A 17858-nucleotide genomic window follows, 5' to 3' on the forward strand; every position below is an offset into this window, starting at 1 on the left:
TGAGTGTAGTCTGGCCCAGGAGTGTGAAGGTGAACGGAAAGGCTCTGGAGCAACGAACCGCCCTTGCTGTCTCTGCCTGGCCGGTTCCCCTCTTTCCACTGGGATTCTCTGCCTCTAACCCTATTACAGGGGCTGAGTCACTGGCTTACTATGGCTTTCATACTGTCCCTAGGAGGGGTGCTTCACTTGTGTGGGTTGAGTCACTGATGTGATCTTCCTGTCTGGTTTGGCACTTTCATACTGTCCCTAGGAGGGGTGCGTCACTTGAGTGGGTTGAGTCACTGATGTGATCTTCCTGTCTGTGTTGCCCCCCCCCCCCGGGTTGTGCCGTGGCGGAGATCTTTGTGGGCTATACTCGGCCTTGTCTCAGGATGATAAGTTGGTGGTTGAAGATATCCCTCTAGTGGTGTGGGGGCTGTACTTTGGCAAAGTGGGTGGGGTTATATCCTTCCTGTTTGGCCCCGTCTGGGGGTGTCCTCGGATGGGGCCACAGTGTCTCCTGACCTCTCCTGTCTCAGCATCCAGTATTTATGCTGCAGTAGTTTATGTGTCGGGGGGCTAGGGTCAGTTTGTTATATCTGGAGTACTTCTCCTGTCCTATCCGGTGTCCTGTCTGAATTTAAGTATGCTCTCTAATTCTCTCTCTCTCTCTCTCTTTCTCTCTCTCGGAGGACCTAAGCCCTAGGATCATGCCTCAGGACTACCTGGTATGATGACTCCTTGCTGTCCCCAGACCACCTGGCCGTGCTGCTGCTCCAGTTTCAACTGTTCTGCCTGTGATTATTATTATTGGGCCATGCTGGTCATTTATGAACATTTGAACATCTTGACCATGTTCTGTTATAATCTCCACCCGGCACAGCCAGAAGAGGACTGGCCACCCCACATAGCCTGGTTCCTCTCTAGGTTTCTTCCTAGGTTTTGGCCTTTCTAGGGAGATTTTCCTAGCCACCGTGCTTCTACACCTGCATTGCCTGCTGTTTGGGGTTTTAGGCTGGGTTTCTGTGCAGCAATTTGAGATTTCAGCTGATGTACGAAGGGCTATATAAATAAATTTGATTTGATTTCATTTGAGCCAACATTTTTTTTAACCTTTATTTAAATAGGCAAGTCGGTTCAGAACAAATTCTTATTTTCAATGACGGTCTAGGAACAGTCGGTTAACTGCCTTGTTCAGGGGCAGAACGACAGATATTTTATTTATCTGTGTCAGCTCTGGGATTCAACCTTGTGAAGCCGATGTGAAATGGCTAGCTAGTTAGCGGTGGTGCGCGCTAGTGGCGTTTCAATCGGTGACGTCACTTGCTCTGAGACCTTGCAGGGCAAGGGGAACCACGACTTCAAGACCCGCTTTTGTGGAGCGATGGGTAACGATGCTTCGAGGTGACTGTTGACGTGTGCAGAGTGTCCCTGGTTCGCGCCCAGGTCGGGGCGAGGGTACGAGCGTAAAGTCTATACTGTTACACTTGCAACCTTTCGGTTACTAGTCCAACGCTCTAATTACTAGGCTACCTGCCGCTTATTTATGATTGATAAATAAGGACCCAGGCATCTTCAATCACAGGCAGGGGACAGGGCCAGCCAGGACACATGGTCTCACTTTACATTCTCCCATCCCCTTCCTCCCCCCTTCCTCCCCCCTTCCTAAAAATGTAAACATAGCTGTGAGCGTTCCCTGGGGAGGGAGGAGGGAGGGAGGGGGGAGGGGGGCAGAGCCAGCTAAGTCTATTTAACTAAAGGTTGCAGTGAGGGACAGAAGGAGGGAGGGAGGGGGGAGGGGGCAGAGCCAGCTAAGTCTATTTAACTAAAGGTTGCAGTGAGGGACAGAAGGAGGGAGGGAGGGGGGGGAGGGGGCAGAGCCAGCTAAGTCTATTTAACTAAAGGTTGCAGAGAGACAGAAGGAGGGAGGGAGGGAGGGGGGCAGAGCCAGCTAAGTCTATTTAACTAAAGGTTGCAGTGAGGGACAGAAGGAGGGAGGGAGGGGGCAGAGCCAGCTAAGTCTATTTAACTAAAGGTTGCAGAGAGACAGAAGGAGGGAGGGAGGGGCAGAGCCAGCTAAGTATATTTAACTAAAGGTTGCAGTGAGGGACAGAAGGAGGGAGGGAGGAGGGAGGGGGGGGGGGGGGCAGAGCCAGCTAAGTCTATTTAACTAAAGGTTGCAGTGAGGGACAGAAGGAGGGAGGGAGGGGGCAGAGCCAGCTAAGTCTATTTAACTAAAGGTTGCAGAGAGACAGAAGGAGGGAGGGAGGGGGCAGAGCCAGCTAAGTATATTTAACTAAAGGTTGCAGTGAGGGACAGAAGGAGGGAGGGAGGAGGGAGGGGGGGGCAGAGCCAGCTAAGTCTATTTAACTAAAGGTTGCAGTGAGGGACAGAAGGAGGGAGGGAGGGGGCAGAGCCAGCTAAGTATATTTAACTAAAGGTTGCAGTGAGGGACAGAAGGAGGGAGGGAGGGGGACAGAGCCAGCTAAGTATATTTAACTAAAGGTTGCAGTGAGGGACAGAAGGAGGGAGGGAGGAGGGAGGGGGCAGAGCCAGCTAAGTCTATTTAACTAAAGGTTGCAGTGAGGGACAGAAGGAGGGAGGGAGGAGGGAGGGGGGCAGAGCCAGCTAAGTCTATTTAACTAAAGGTTGCAGTGAGGGACAGAAGGAGGGAGGGAGGGGGCAGAGCCAGCTAAGTATATTTAACTAAAGGTTGCAGTGAGGGACAGAAGGAGGGAGGGAGGGGGCAGAGCCAGCTAAGTATATTTAACTAAAGGTTGCAGTGAGGGACAGAAGGAGGGAGGGAGGAGGGAGGGGGGGAGGGGGCAGAGCCAGCTAAGTCTATTTAACTAAAGGTTGCAGTGAGGGACAGAAGGAGGGAGGGAGGGGGCAGAGCCAGCTAAGTCTATTTAACTAAAGGTTGCAGTGAGGGACAGAAGGAGGGAGGGAGGGGGCAGAGCCAGCTAAGTCTATTTAACTAAAGGTTGCAGAGAGACAGAAGGAGGGAGGGAGGGGGCAGAGCCAGCTAAGTCTATTTAACTAAAGGTTGCAGAGAGACAGAAGGAGGGAGGGAGGGGGCAGAGCCAGCTAAGTATATTTAACTAAAGGTTGCAGTGAGGGACAGAAGGAGGGAGGGAGGGGGCAGAGCCAGCTAAGTATATTTAACTAAAGGTTGCAGTGAGGGACAGAAGGAGGGAGGGAGGGGGCAGAGCCAGCTAAGTATATTTAACTAAAGGTTGCAGTGAGGGACAGAAAGAGGGAGGGAGGGAGGGAGGGAGGGAGGGGGGGGAGGGGGCAGAGCCAGCTAAGTCTATTTAGCTAAAGGTTGCAGTGAGGGACAGAAGGAGGGAGGGAGGGGGGCAGAGCCAGCTAAGTCTATTTAACTAAAGGTTGCAGTGAGGGACAGAAGGAGGGAGGGAGGAGGGAGGGGGACCATGGTGTCAGAAGGGGGTCATATTCTCCAGACTGACTGTCTACAGTAAGTCTACCTGACATACTGATTATAGGCAGAAACAATGGCTGAGGTTAATCCCTGCTTCCTAGTCAATCTGGAGTTTATCAGTCTGCTAAACTGTCTGAGCGGCACTGGTCACACAGACAGAACAGTAGTACGAGCCCAGTCAGACAGACAGACAGAACAGTAGTACGAGCCCAGTCAGACAGACAGACAGAACAGTAGTACGAGCCCAGTCAGACAGACAGACAGAACAGTAGTACGAGCCCAGTCAGAGCCCAGTCAGACAGACAGACAGAACAGTAGTACGAGCCCAGTCAGACAGACAGACAGAACAGTAGTACGAGCCCAGTCAGACAGACAGACAGAACAGTAGTACGAGCCCAGTCAGACCCAGTCAGAGACAGACAGAACAGTAGTACGAGCCCAGTCAGACAGACAGACAGAACAGTCAGACAGACAGAGCCCAGTCAGACAGACAGACAGAACAGTAGTACGAGCCCAGTCAGTCAGACAGACAGAACAGTAGTAGCCCAGTCAGAGCCCAGTCAGTCAGACAGACAGAACAGTAGTACGAGCCCAGTCAGACAGACAGACAGAACAGTAGTACGAGCCCAGTCAGACAGACAGACAGAACAGTAGTACGCCCAGCCCAGTCAGACAGACAGACAGAACAGTAGTACGAGCCCAGTCAGACAGACAGACAGAACAGTAGTACGAGCCCAGTCAGACAGACAGACAGAACAGTAGTACGAGCCCAGTCAGACACAGACAGAACAGTAGTACGAGCCCAGTCAGACAGACAGACAGAACAGTAGTACGAGCCCAGTCAGACAGACAGACAGAACAGTAGTACGAGCCCAGTCAGACAGACAGACAGAACAGTAGTACGAGCCCAGTCAGTCAGACAGACAGAACAGTAGTACGAGCCCAGTCAGACAGACAGACAGAACAGTAGTACGAGCCCAGTCAGACAGACAGACAGAACAGTAGTACGAGCCCAGTCAGACAGACAGACAGAACAGTAGTACGAGCCCAGTCACACAGACAGAACAGTAGTACGAGCCCAGTCAGACAGACAGAACAGTAGTAGCCCAGTCAGCCCAGTCAGACAGACAGAACAATAGTACGAGCCCAGTCAGACAGACAGAGCAATAGTACGAGCCCAGTCAGACAGACAGAGCAGTAGTACGAGCCCAGTCAGACAGACAGAGCAGTAGTACGAGCCCAGTCAGACAGACAGAACAATAGTACGAGCCCAGTCAGACAGACAGAACAATAGTACGAGCCCAGTCAGACAGACAGAACAATAGTACGAGCCCAGTCAGACAGACAGAACAATAGTACGAGCCCAGTCAGACAGACAGAACAATAGTACGAGCCCAGTCAGACAGACAGAACAATAGTACGAGCCCAGTCAGACAGACAGAACAATAGTACGAGCCCAGTCAGACAGACAGAGCAGTAGTACGAGCCCAGTCAGACAGACAGAGCAGTAGTACGAGCCCAGTCAGACAGACAGAGCAGTAGTACGAGCCCAGTCAGACAGACAGAGCAGTAGTACGAGCCCAGTCAGACAGACAGAGCAGTAGTACGAGCCCAGTCAGACAGACAGAGCAGTAGTACGAGCCCAGTCAGACAGACAGAGCAGTAGTACGAGCCCAGTCAGACAGACAGAGCAGTCGTACCCAGTCAGACAGACAGAGCAGTCGCCGAGCCCAGTCAGACAGACAGAGCAGTCGTACGAGCCCAGTCAGACAGACAGAGCAGTCGTACGAGCCCAGTCAGACAGACAGAGCAGTCGTACGAGCCCAGTCAGACAGACAGAGCAGTCGTACGAGCCCAGTCAGACAGACAGAACAGTCGTACGAGCCCAGTCAGACAGAACAGTCGTACGAGCCCAGTCAAAGTGCACTTTGCCCCTCCACTCTCCTGCCTGCTGGTCTGTCCAGCATGTCCTCGGCAACTGATAACCCAGGGCTGTGTGGGAGTGTGTCTATACAGACTAACATGCTCCATCCAGCTGATATCTTGGAGCTGTGCCACGCTGCTGGCAGTGTGTCTCTGTCACAACTACACTCAAATGGATAAGGGCTGAGAGTCATAAACTGACAGGCCGGCACGCACACAGTGAGTGAAGGGTTCTAAAACACAGTAATGGTGAGTGTGTGTTATCCTACTCAAGGTACACACACACACACACACACACACACACCTCACTCAAGGATCTATCAAGAGGCAGAGAGAGGGAACATGTAACATTATTTTACCAGGTAAATTGACTGAGAACACATTTTCATTTACAGCAACGAACTGGGAAATAGTTACAGGGGAGAGGAATGAGTCAACTGGATGCTGGTGATGATTAGGTGACAGTGATGGTATGATGGCCAGATTGGGAATTTAGGCAGGACACCAGGGTTAAACACCCCTACTATTACAATAAGTGGCATGCGATTTTTAATAATCCAAAAGACGGCACCCCACACAGGGCAACATCCCCAGTCACTGCCCTGGGGCATAGGGATATTTTGGGGGGACCAGAGGGCCTCCAACACAACTTTAAGCAGCATCTGGTTTCCCATCCAGGGACCAACCCTGCCCACTTCAGAGGCAAGCCAGCAGTGGGATGGAGGCTGGTATGCTGCTGGCGTAACCTAATGACAGTCCCAACCACTAAGGATTAGAGGAACACCTGACCTAATGACAGTCCCAACCACTAAGGATTAGAGGAACACGTGACCTAATGACAGTCCCAACCACTAAGGATTAGAGGAACACCTAATGACAGTCCCAACCACTAAGGATTAGAGGAACACCTAATGACAGTCCCAACCACTAAGGATTAGAGGAACACCTAATGACAGTCCCAACCACTAAGGATTAGAGGAACACCTAATGACAGTCCCAACCACTAAGGATTAGAGGAACACCTGACCTAATGACAGTCCCAACCACTAAGGATTAGAGGAACACGTGACCTAATGACAGTCCCAACCACTAAGGATTAGAGGAACACGTGACCTAATGACAGTCCCAACCACTAAGGATTAGAGGAACACCTGACCTAATGACAGTCCCAACCACTAAGGATTAGAGGAACACCTGACCTAATGACAGTCCCAACCACTAAGGATTAGAGGAACACCTGACCTAATGACAGTCCCAACCACTAAGGATTAGAGGAACACGTGACCTAATGACAGTCCCAACCACTAAGGATTAGAGGAACACCTGACCTAATGACAGTCCCAACCACTAAAGATTAGAGGAACACCTAATGACAGTCCCAACCACTAAGGATTAGAGGAACACCTAATGACAGTCCCAACCACTAAGGATTAGAGGAACACCTAATGACAGTCCCAACCACTAAGGATTAGAGGAACACCTAATGACAGTCCCAACCACTAAGGATTAGAGGAACACCTGACCTAATGACAGTCCCAACCACTAAGGATTAGAGGAACACGTGACCTAATGACAGTCCCAACCACTAAGGATTAGAGGAACACCTGACCTAATGACAGTCCCAACCACTAAGGATTAGAGGAACACCTGACCTAATGACAGTCCCAACCACTAAGGATTAGAGGAACACCTGACCTAATGACAGTCCCAACCACTAAGGATTAGAGGAACACCTGACCTAATGACAGTCCCAACCACTAAGGATTAGAGGAACACCTAATGACAGTCCCAACCACTAAGGATTAGAGGAACACCTAATGACAGTCCCAACCACTAAGGATTAGAGGAACACCTAATGACAGTCCCAACCACTAAGGATTAGAGGAACACCTAATGACAGTCCCAACCACTAAGGATTAGAGGAACACCTAATGACAGTCCCAACCACTAAGGATTAGAGGAACACCTAATGACAGTCCCAACCACTAAGGATTAGAGGAACACCTAATGACAGTCCCAACCACTAAGGATTAGAGGAACACCTAATGACAGTCCCAACCACTAGGGATTATTTTGAATTCATAGCAGGAGCAACATGATCTCACCATGACGACAGAACAAATCCACTAGCTAGGGCAGTATAGATAACTCTTGTTCTCTCAGAGTCTGGCTGTTGTTTTCACTGCACCACACAAGGTAGCGTTGTCTACTGGACAAGGTAGCGCAGTGGACAAGGTAGCGAAGTCTACTGGACAAGGTAGCGCAGTGGACAAGGTAGCGTCGTCTACTGGACAAGGTAGCGTAGTGGACAAGGTAGCGTCGTCTACTGGACAAGGTAGCGTAGTGGACAAGGTAGCGTTTGGACAAGGTAGCGTAGTGGACAAGGTAGCGTCGTCTACTGGACAAGGTAGCGTAGTGGACAACGTAGTGTCGTCTACTGGACAAGGTAGAGCAGTGGACAAGGTAGAGCAGTGGACAAGGTAGAGCAGTGGACAAGGTGCGTACTGGACAAGGTAGCGTACTGGACATGGTAGCGCAGTGGACAAGGTAGTGCCGTCTACAAGGTAGTGCCGTCTACAAGGTAGTGCCGTCCACATGGTAGTGCCGTGGACATGGTAGTGCCGTCTACATGGTAGTGCCGTCTACAAGGTAGCGCAGTGGACATGGTAGCGCAGTGGACATGGTAGCGCCGTCTACAAGGTAGTGCCGTCTACATGGTAGTGCAGTGGACAAGGTAGTGCCGTGGACAAGGTAGTGCCGTCTACATGGTAGTGCCGTCTACATGGTAGTGCCGTCTACATGGTAGTGCCGTCTACATGGTAGTGCCGTCACATGGTAGTGCCGTCTACATGGTAGTGCCGTCTACATGGTAGCGCAGTGGACATGGTAGTGCCGTCTACATGGTAGTGCCGTCTACATGGTAGTGCCGTCTACAAGGTAGTGCCGTCTACATGGTAGTGCAGTGGACATGGTAGTGCAGCCTACTGAACACTTGGGAACATTGGATCCATCAGACCTGGATCTGTTTAGCACAATGGAGCAAAAATGTTTCCAAGAGGTGACCAGTCAAAACCTTTATGTTACTGTGTCCACGATGACTAAAATCAGACAATACTAGCCGCTGCTCTAAGCTTTTTCACTACATGTCTATTTAAAGTCAATGATAATATTTATAGATTGAGATAACCACTGCAGTAGTGTTTAATTTTCATTGTGCTTTGAAACATTTGCATGAAGCCAAACTCAACCCAGGGATGAGAAAGTTAAGGGAGACTATAACAGAAGAGAAAGACTGTTAGTTCTCACAGTTTAGTCACTGCCCTGGGGCATAGGGATATTTTGGGGGACCAGAGGGCCTCCAACACAACTTTAAGCAGCATCTGGTTTCCCATCCAGGGACCAACCCTGCCCACTTCAGAGGCAAGCCAGCAGTGGGATGGAGGCTGGTATGCTGCTGGCGTAACCTAATGACAGTCCCAACCACTAAGGATTAGAGGAACACCTGACCTAATGACAGTCCCAACCACTAAGGATTAGAGGAACACGTGACCTAATGACAGTCCCAACCACTAAGGATTAGAGGAACACCTGACCTAATGACAGTCCCAACCACTAAGGATTAGAGGAACACCTAATGACAGTCCCAACCACTAAGGATTAGAGGAACACCTAATGACAGTCCCAACCACTAAGGATTAGAGGAACACCTAATGACAGTCCCAACCACTAAGGATTAGAGGAACACCTGACCTAATGACAGTCCCAACCACTAAGGATTAGAGGAACACGTGACCTAATGACAGTCCCAACCACTAAGGATTAGAGGAACACGTGACCTAATGACAGTCCCAACCACTAAGGATTAGAGGAACACCTGACCTAATGACAGTCCCAACCACTAAGGATTAGAGGAACACCTGACCTAATGACAGTCCCAACCACTAAGGATTAGAGGAACACCTGACCTAATGACAGTCCCAACCACTAAGGATTAGAGGAACACGTGACCTAATGACAGTCCCAACCACTAAGGATTAGAGGAACACCTGACCTAATGACAGTCCCAACCACTAAAGATTAGAGGAACACCTAATGACAGTCCCAACCACTAAGGATTAGAGGAACACCTAATGACAGTCCCAACCACTAAGGATTAGAGGAACACCTAATGACAGTCCCAACCACTAAGGATTAGAGGAACACCTAATGACAGTCCCAACCACTAAGGATTAGAGGAACACCTGACCTAATGACAGTCCCAACCACTAAGGATTAGAGGAACACGTGACCTAATGACAGTCCCAACCACTAAGGATTAGAGGAACACCTGACCTAATGACAGTCCCAACCACTAAGGATTAGAGGAACACCTGACCTAATGACAGTCCCAACCACTAAGGATTAGAGGAACACCTGACCTAATGACAGTCCCAACCACTAAGGATTAGAGGAACACCTGACCTAATGACAGTCCCAACCACTAAGGATTAGAGGAACACCTAATGACAGTCCCAACCACTAAGGATTAGAGGAACACCTAATGACAGTCCCAACCACTAAGGATTAGAGGAACACCTAATGACAGTCCCAACCACTAAGGATTAGAGGAACACCTAATGACAGTCCCAACCACTAAGGATTAGAGGAACACCTAATGACAGTCCCAACCACTAAGGATTAGAGGAACACCTAATGACAGTCCCAACCACTAAGGATTAGAGGAACACCTAATGACAGTCCCAACCACTAAGGATTAGAGGAACACCTAATGACAGTCCCAACCACTAGGGATTATTTTGAATTCATAGCAGGAGCAACATGATCTCACCATGACGACAGAACAAATCCACTAGCTAGGGCAGTATAGATAACTCTTGTTCTCTCAGAGTCTGGCTGTTGTTTTCACTGCACCACACAAGGTAGCGTTGTCTACTGGACAAGGTAGCGCAGTGGACAAGGTAGCGAAGTCTACTGGACAAGGTAGCGCAGTGGACAAGGTAGCGTAGTCTACTGGACAAGGTAGCGCAGTGGACAAGGTAGCGTCGTCTACTGGACAAGGTAGCGTAGTGGACAAGGTAGCGTCGTCTACTGGACAAGGTAGCGTAGTGGACAAGGTAGCGTCGTCTACTGGACAAGGTAGCGTAGTGGACAACGTAGTGTCGTCTACTGGACAAGGTAGCGCAGTGGACAAGGTAGAGCAGTGGACAAGGTAGAGCAGTGGACAAGGTAGAGCAGTGGACAAGGTAGCGTACTGGACAAGGTAGCGTACTGGACATGGTAGCGCAGTGGACAAGGTAGTGCCGTCTACAAGGTAGTGCAGTGGACAAGGTAGTGCCGTCCACATGGTAGTGCCGTCTACAAGGTAGTGCCGTCTACATGGTAGTGCCGTCTACAAGGTAGCGCAGTGGACATGGTAGCGCAGTGGACATGGTAGCGCCGTCTACAAGGTAGTGCCGTCTACATGGTAGTGCAGTGGACAAGGTAGTGCCGTGGACAAGGTAGTGCCGTCTACATGGTAGTGCCGTCTACATGGTAGTGCCGTCTACATGGTAGTGCCGTCTACATGGTAGTGCCGTCTACATGGTAGTGCCGTCTACATGGTAGTGCCGTCTACATGGTAGCGCAGTGGACATGGTAGTGCCGTCTACATGGTAGTGCCGTCTACATGGTAGTGCCGTCTACAAGGTAGTGCCGTCTACATGGTAGTGCAGTGGACATGGTAGTGCAGCCTACTGAACACTTGGGAACATTGGATCCATCAGACCTGGATCTGTTTAGCACAATGGAGCAAAAATGTTTCCAAGAGGTGACCAGTCAAAACCTTTATGTTACTGTGTCCACGATGACTAAAATCAGACAATACTAGCCGCTGCTCTAAGCTTTTTCACTACATGTCTATTTAAAGTCAATGATAATATTTATAGATTGAGATAACCACTGCAGTAGTGTTTAATTTTCATTGTGCTTTGAAACATTTGCATGAAGCCAAACTCAACCCAGGGATGAGAAAGTTAAGGGAGACTATAACAGAAGAGAAAGACTGTTAGTTCTCACAGTTTAGTTATGCTATCTGCTGTGTTTGAGCTTCTGTTCATCAATACTTATTAACGCTCACTCCCTGGAGACAGAAGCCTCTGTGTGTGTCAGTTAAACACTTTCCTGTGGTTGTGAAACGTGCGCGGCAGAGCACATGAAGTGGTTAGAGCGTTGGGCCAGTAACCGAAAGGTTGCTGGATCGAATCCCTGAGCGGACAAGGTAAAACTCTGTTGTTCTGCCCCTGAGCAAGGCTGTTAACCCACTTCACCGGGCGCCGAAGATGTGGATGTCGATTATGGCAGCACCCGCACCTCTCTGACTCAGAGGGGGGGGTTGGGTTAAATGAGGAAGACACACCTCTCTGATTCAGAGGGGGGTTAAATGAGGACGACACATTTCAGTTGAATACATTCCGCTCTGAAAAAGATTTGATGTGAAAAGATCTGATTGGTTTGAAAAATATGAAATATGTGACTCATTTCAGGAAACAAGGTGCATGTCATGCGTCACTACGTCACAGGAGAGCCATTTGAATGTAAACTTTGTTTTTATTAATCAGTAATGCCTTCTGGAACATGTCAACTTTCATGTGCCTCAATATCAAACTTGTATGCCATCTGTAAAAACAATTTCTAAATTATGAGCCTAGTTGGTTTAGCCACAGATAAAGGCAGCAACCTTCCCGCTAGCCATGATTGGCTGAGATAATGAGTGGGATGGACATGCTGAGAGAGGAGTTTGGATTGGTTTGCCATGTAGCAAGCTTCTGTCTATAATATGAGCTGGTCAGTATGTGTGGGTAATCTTTTCTAACGCTGCTTTTCTGAATGACATCACGTTGTAGAACTGCATAAGTGTTGCTCTCCATTTTCTGGAGGACAGAGTTTTGAAATCCGTGGAATTAGAGTATGATAGCTAAGGAATTCTGCCGTTTGATTGCAAATATGCAGACAGAGACGAAAAGGGAACACACACAAGGCTGATGTATAAAGCACCTGTCTCCAGATTACATCTTCAATCTAAGGGCAACCGTGGCATCCGTGACAGAGAGGGAGAAGCATCCATCCATGTATACGGGTAAGAATCTAGCTAGCAAACATTTGTAGATATTACACGTTTCTAATTTTGTCAAAGTTGATTTAATTTAAAGTTAAAGTGTACTGTTAGCTAGCTAAAGTTAGCTGGCTGGTGTGAGAATAATCAAAATACACAACGCAGAGGACTAAACGTCAAGAGGGAATTAATGATCAATGGAAATGGTTGTCTTTCTGTAATAGGGAATTAATGATCAATGGAAATAGTTGTCTTTCTGTAATAGGGAATGAATGGGTCTGAGACACGTAGCTATGAGTCCCGGACTGAAATGCCTCCCATGTGGCATGTTCTCACTGATCTGAATTGTCTATACATTGGGCCTGAAACAGGATACTTGGTATTTGGCCATTGGCCCAGTTTTACTGCAAGGAATTATAATTGGTCAACCACAGGCTAGGGTTGGGTTATAAATGACATCCTGTTACTTTGTTCTGTGGAGAAGACATTGAGAACAGGGAAAATAGCCTTCCAGACAACAGGAAAACGCATGTTTTTTTGTCCTCTAAACATTACATGTGTGGTCCAATGCAGAATAACCAATCCTTTAGATATTATTCTAAACTAACAAGCTGTAATTGATTTAGCTTGACAGACAAATATTTAACAATAAAAGGGATTCCTTTGCGCCAAGTGTCATTTGAATGTCCCCCGATTCCCATATAATCGAATGATGAATCAATGTCTATTTCAATGACAAGGCGAGAAACACACACGGGCCATTTCATTTGAATAGCGTAGCCTAATTGCTGATATCTGTCAATCATTATATCACGTCTGATTATCTGTGCCCAGCCTCCCCACGTTGACCTGATCAATCCTCCTGATTAATGATTATTGCTATGACAACACATCAGCTGTGAGAGCTCGAGCTGTAGTGGCCAGGAGTCGAACTAGGGAATCATTTTAGCCTACTGAATACACTGTAGACAACACACCATATTAGAAATACCCATTACAACCACAAAATCAACTAGGCTACAAAAACCCAGGCTGTATCACATCTGGCTGTAATTGGGAGTCCCGTAGGGCGGCGCACAATTGGCCCAGCGTCGTCATTGATAAGAATTTGTTCTTAACTGACTTGCCCAGTTAAATATAATAGCCTAACACTTTCAACAGTCCTGCACTCAACCTGGTCCAATCACATGGTTTATTAACACTGGCGTGCTCTGTCCTCACCTGTCCTGCACTCAACCTGCTCCAATCAGATGGTTTATTAACACTGGCGTGCTCTGTCCTCACCTGTCCTGCACCCAACCTGCTCCAATCACATGGTTTATTAAAGGCCAAACACCAAACTTTTTATAAGTAGTCAATTCGTTTTTCAACAGCTGCGATAAAACGTCAGATGTATAAAAATGCGAGCATCAACTAAATGAACCACTTCATTATCTACACGATTATCATCATATTTAAATACCATAGCTTTGTCTATAATGTCTACCTTCTGCAACATTGTAACCAAACGAACATAACCAAAATGATTAGCGCCAGTGCTGTTTCTGCTATGGTGAAAGAGAACATCCTAACTATTTGTCTCGTCTCCACCCCCGAAGCTTTTACACATCAATTACACAGAACAGTGTTCAATTACCAACAGCGCCGCTACTCACCAATATTTCAGATATCAGATCATCATTAGTGAAAATATAGTCACAATCCAAGCGACACAATTGCACTTTATCCTCAAACAGACCTCTCGCTTTTGTCTCGACTGTAGCAGAGCACACTGTCAGTGGCAGCCTTCCCCTTGTCTGAGACAGACCGCTCCGCAGCGCAGCCTCCTCGTCACTGGAAAAACCGTGACGCAGCGGTGCCACAGGGAGGCTGGCTGCCCACGCTGCTTCCTGCCTGAGAGACAGACAGACAGACAGAGAGACAGAGAGACAGACAGAGAAAGCTGCCTGGCTCAACTGGACTATTTACATGCACTGTCTATTCTTCCAGTAGAAAACAAACAAATAGTTGAAGAACAATATTTAAAGTACATATTGGAAATGTGTTGAGGATAAAAATGTTTGTGTACAATGGAAACAGTACGCTACCCGAAGTGTACAATGGAAACAGTACACTACCCACAGTGTACAATGGAAACAGTACACTACCCACAGTCTACAATGGAAACAGTACACTACCCACAGTCTACAATGGAAACAGTACACTACCCACAGTGTACAATGGAAACAGTACGCTACCCACAGTGTACAATGGAAACAGTACGCTACCCACAGTGTACAATGGAAACAGTACGCTACCCACAGTGTACAATGGAAACAGTACGCTACCCACAGTGTACAATGGAAACAGTACGCTACCCACAGTGTACAATGGAAACAGTACGCTACCCACAGTGTACAATGGAAACAGTACGCTACCCACAGTGTACAATGGAAACAGTACACTACCCACAGTGTACAATGGAAATAGTATCAAATCCATTTTTTATTGATGCATATCAATGTTTAGCTGATATTTTTTTTTTTTTTTTTACCTTTATTTTACGAGGCAAGTCAGTTAAGAACAAATTCTTATTTTCAATGACGGCCTAGGAACAGTGGGTTAACTGCCTGTTCAGGGGCAGAACGACAGATTTGTACCTTGTCAGCTCGGGGGTTTGAACTTCCAACCTTCCGGTTACTAGTCCAACACTCTAACCACTAGGCTACCCTGCCGCCCACAATTGCACTTTCTCCTCGAACAGACCTCTCGCTTTTGTCTCGACTGTAGCAGAGCACATTGTCAGTGGCAGCCTTCCCCTTGTCTGAGACAGACCGCTCCGCAGCGCAGCCTCCTCGTCACTGTTCAGGGGGTTTAGCTTGTGTAGCTTGTGTTTCTAGCTCCAACAGTGCAGTAATATCTAACAATACACATATCTAAAAGTTTTAAAAAATGAATTTAGACGAGCAATGTCGGACTATGTATTTATTTTAGTACCAGTCAAAAGTTTGGACACACCTACACATTCCAGGGTCATTTTGTACTATTTTCTACATTGTAGAATAATAGTGAAGACATCAAAGCAATGAAATAACACATGTAACCAAAAAATGTGTCCAAAATATATTTTATATTTGAGATGATTCAAAGTAGGGTTAGCTAGGCAGCCACGTCAACCAGAGTAATTTATTTTCACTCTTGACTGCTTTCACCCTGGCATTCAGTTCTGCAAGGCTTTTTGGCAAACCTCAGCCACCTGCTTCCACATTCTGCCATATTAGATCAACAAGAAAGAGGGTTTACTGAACACACAGCTGGTTAGCTGGGAGGCTGGACCGTCTCCCTTGGCTGCTAGTGGGAGGCTGGACCGTCTCCCTTGGCTGCTAGTGGGAGGCTGGACCGTCTCCCTTGGCTGCTAGTGGGAGGCTGGACCATCTCCCTTGGCTGCTAGTGGGAGGCTGGACCGTCTCCCTTGGCTGGTAGGGGAGGCTGGACGTCTCCCTTGGCTGCTAGTGGGAGGCTGGACCGTCTCCCTTGGCTGCTAGTGGGAGGCTGGACCGTCTCCCTTGGCTGGTAGGGGGAGGCTGGACCGTCTCCCTTGGCTGCTTGTGGGAGGCTGGACGTCTCCCTGGCTGCTAGTGGGAGGCTGGACCGTCTCCCTTGGCTGGTAGGGGGAGGCTGGACTGTCTCCCTTGGCTGCTTGTGGGAGGCTGGACGTCTCCCCTGGCTGCTAGTGGGAGGCTGGACCGTCTCCCTTGGCTGCTAGTGGGAGGCTAGACGTCTCCCTTGGCTGCTAGTGGGAGGCTGGACGTCTCCCTTGGCTGCTAGTGGGAAGCTGGACCGTCTCCCTTGGCTGCTAGTGCGAGTGGACCGTCTTCCTTGGCTGCTAGTGGGAGGCTGGACTGTCTCCCTTGGCTGCTAGTGGGAGGCTGGACCGTCTCCCTTGGCTGGTAGGGGGAGGCTGGACCGTCTCCCTTGGCTGGTAGTGGGAGGCTGGACCGTCTCCCTTGGCTGCTAGTGGGAGGCTGGACCGTCTCCCTTGGCTGCTAGTGGGAGGCTGGACTGTCTCCCTTGGCTGCTAGTAGGAGGCTGGACTGTCTCCCTTGGCTGCTAGTGCGAGGCTGGACCGTCTTCCTTGGCTGCTAGTGGGAGGCTGGACCGTCTCCCTTGGCTGGTAGGGGAGGCTGGACGTCTCCCTTGGCTGCTAGTGGGAAGCTGGACCGTCTCCTTGGCTGCTAGTGCGAGGCTGGACCGTCTTCCTTGGCTGCTAGTGGGAGGCTGGACTGTCTCCCTTGGCTGCTAGTGGGAGGCTGGACCGTCTCCCTTGGCTGGTAGGGGAGGCTGGACGTCTTCCTTGGCTGCTAGTGGGAGGCTGGACGTCTCCCTTGGCTGCTAGTGGGAGGCTGGACCGTCTCCCTTGGCTGCTAGTGGGAGGCTGGACCGTCTCCCTTGGCTGCTAGTGGGAGGCTGGACGTCTCCCTTGGCTGCTAGTGGGAGGCTGGATGTCTCCCTTGGCTGCTAGTGGGAGGCTGGCCCGTCTCCCTTGGCTGCTAGTGGGAGGCTGGCCCGTCTCCCTTGGCTGCTAGTGGGAGGCTGGCCCGTCTCCCTTGGCTGCTAAGGCTGGACCGTCTCCCTTGGCTGCTAGTGGGAGGCTGGACCGTCTCCCTTGGCTGCTAGTGGGAGGCTGGACCGTCTCCCTTGGCTGCTAGTGGGAGGCTGGACCGTCTCCCTTGGCTGCTAGTGGGAGGCTGGACCGTCTCCCTTGGCTGCTAGTGGGAGGCTGGACCGTCTCCCTTGGCTGCTAGTGGGAGGCTGGACCGTCTCCCTTGGCTGCTAGTGGGAGGCTGGACCGTCTCCCTTGGCTGCTAGTGGGAGGCTGGACGTATTCCTTGGCTGCTAGTGGGAGGCTGGACATCTCACTTGGCTGCTAGTGGGAGGCTGGATGTCTCCCTTGGCTGCTAGTGGGAGGCTGGACTGTCTCCCTTGGCTGCTAGTGGGAGGCTGGCCCGTCTCCCTTGGCTGCTAGTGGGAGGCTGGATGTCTCCCTTGGCTGCTAGTGGGAGGCTGGACGTCTCCTTGGCTGGTAGGGGAGGCTGGACGTCTCCCTTGGCTGCTAGTGGGAGGCTGGACCGTCTCCCTTGGCTGCTAGTGGGAGGCTGGACCGTCTCCCTTGGCTGGTAGGGGAGGCTGGACCGTCTCCCTTGGCTGCTTGTGGGAGGCTGGACGTCTCCCCTGGCTGCTAGTGGGAGGCTGGACGTCTCCCTTGGCTGCTAGTGGGAGGCTGGACCGTCTCCCTTGGCTGCTAGTGGGAGGCTGGACCGTCTCCCTTGGCTGCTAGTGGGAGGCTGGACGTCTCCCTTGGCTGCTAGTGGGAGGCTGGATGTCTCCCTTGGCTGCTAGTGGGAGGCTGGCCCGTCTCCCTTGGCTGCTAGTGGGAGGCTGGCC

General features: G+C 49.8%; 1 protein-coding gene across 1 annotated transcript in view; it reads right to left on the minus strand.

The window, feature by feature from the left end:
• LOC112237036 (cysteine/serine-rich nuclear protein 2) overlaps positions 1-14302 on the minus strand; it is a 59227-nt gene extending 44925 nt beyond the window's left edge. Inside the window, exon 1 of the mRNA XM_042298654.1 lies at positions 14090-14302. The gene's annotated coding sequence lies outside the window, so the exon portion shown is untranslated. The remainder of the gene's footprint in view (positions 1-14089) is intronic.
• Positions 14303-17858: the final 3556 nt, after the last annotated feature.

The sequence above is a fragment of the Oncorhynchus tshawytscha genome, linkage group LG16 (assembly GCF_018296145.1).
Source record: "Oncorhynchus tshawytscha isolate Ot180627B linkage group LG16, Otsh_v2.0, whole genome shotgun sequence".
Lineage (NCBI taxonomy): Eukaryota > Metazoa > Chordata > Actinopteri > Salmoniformes > Salmonidae > Oncorhynchus > Oncorhynchus tshawytscha.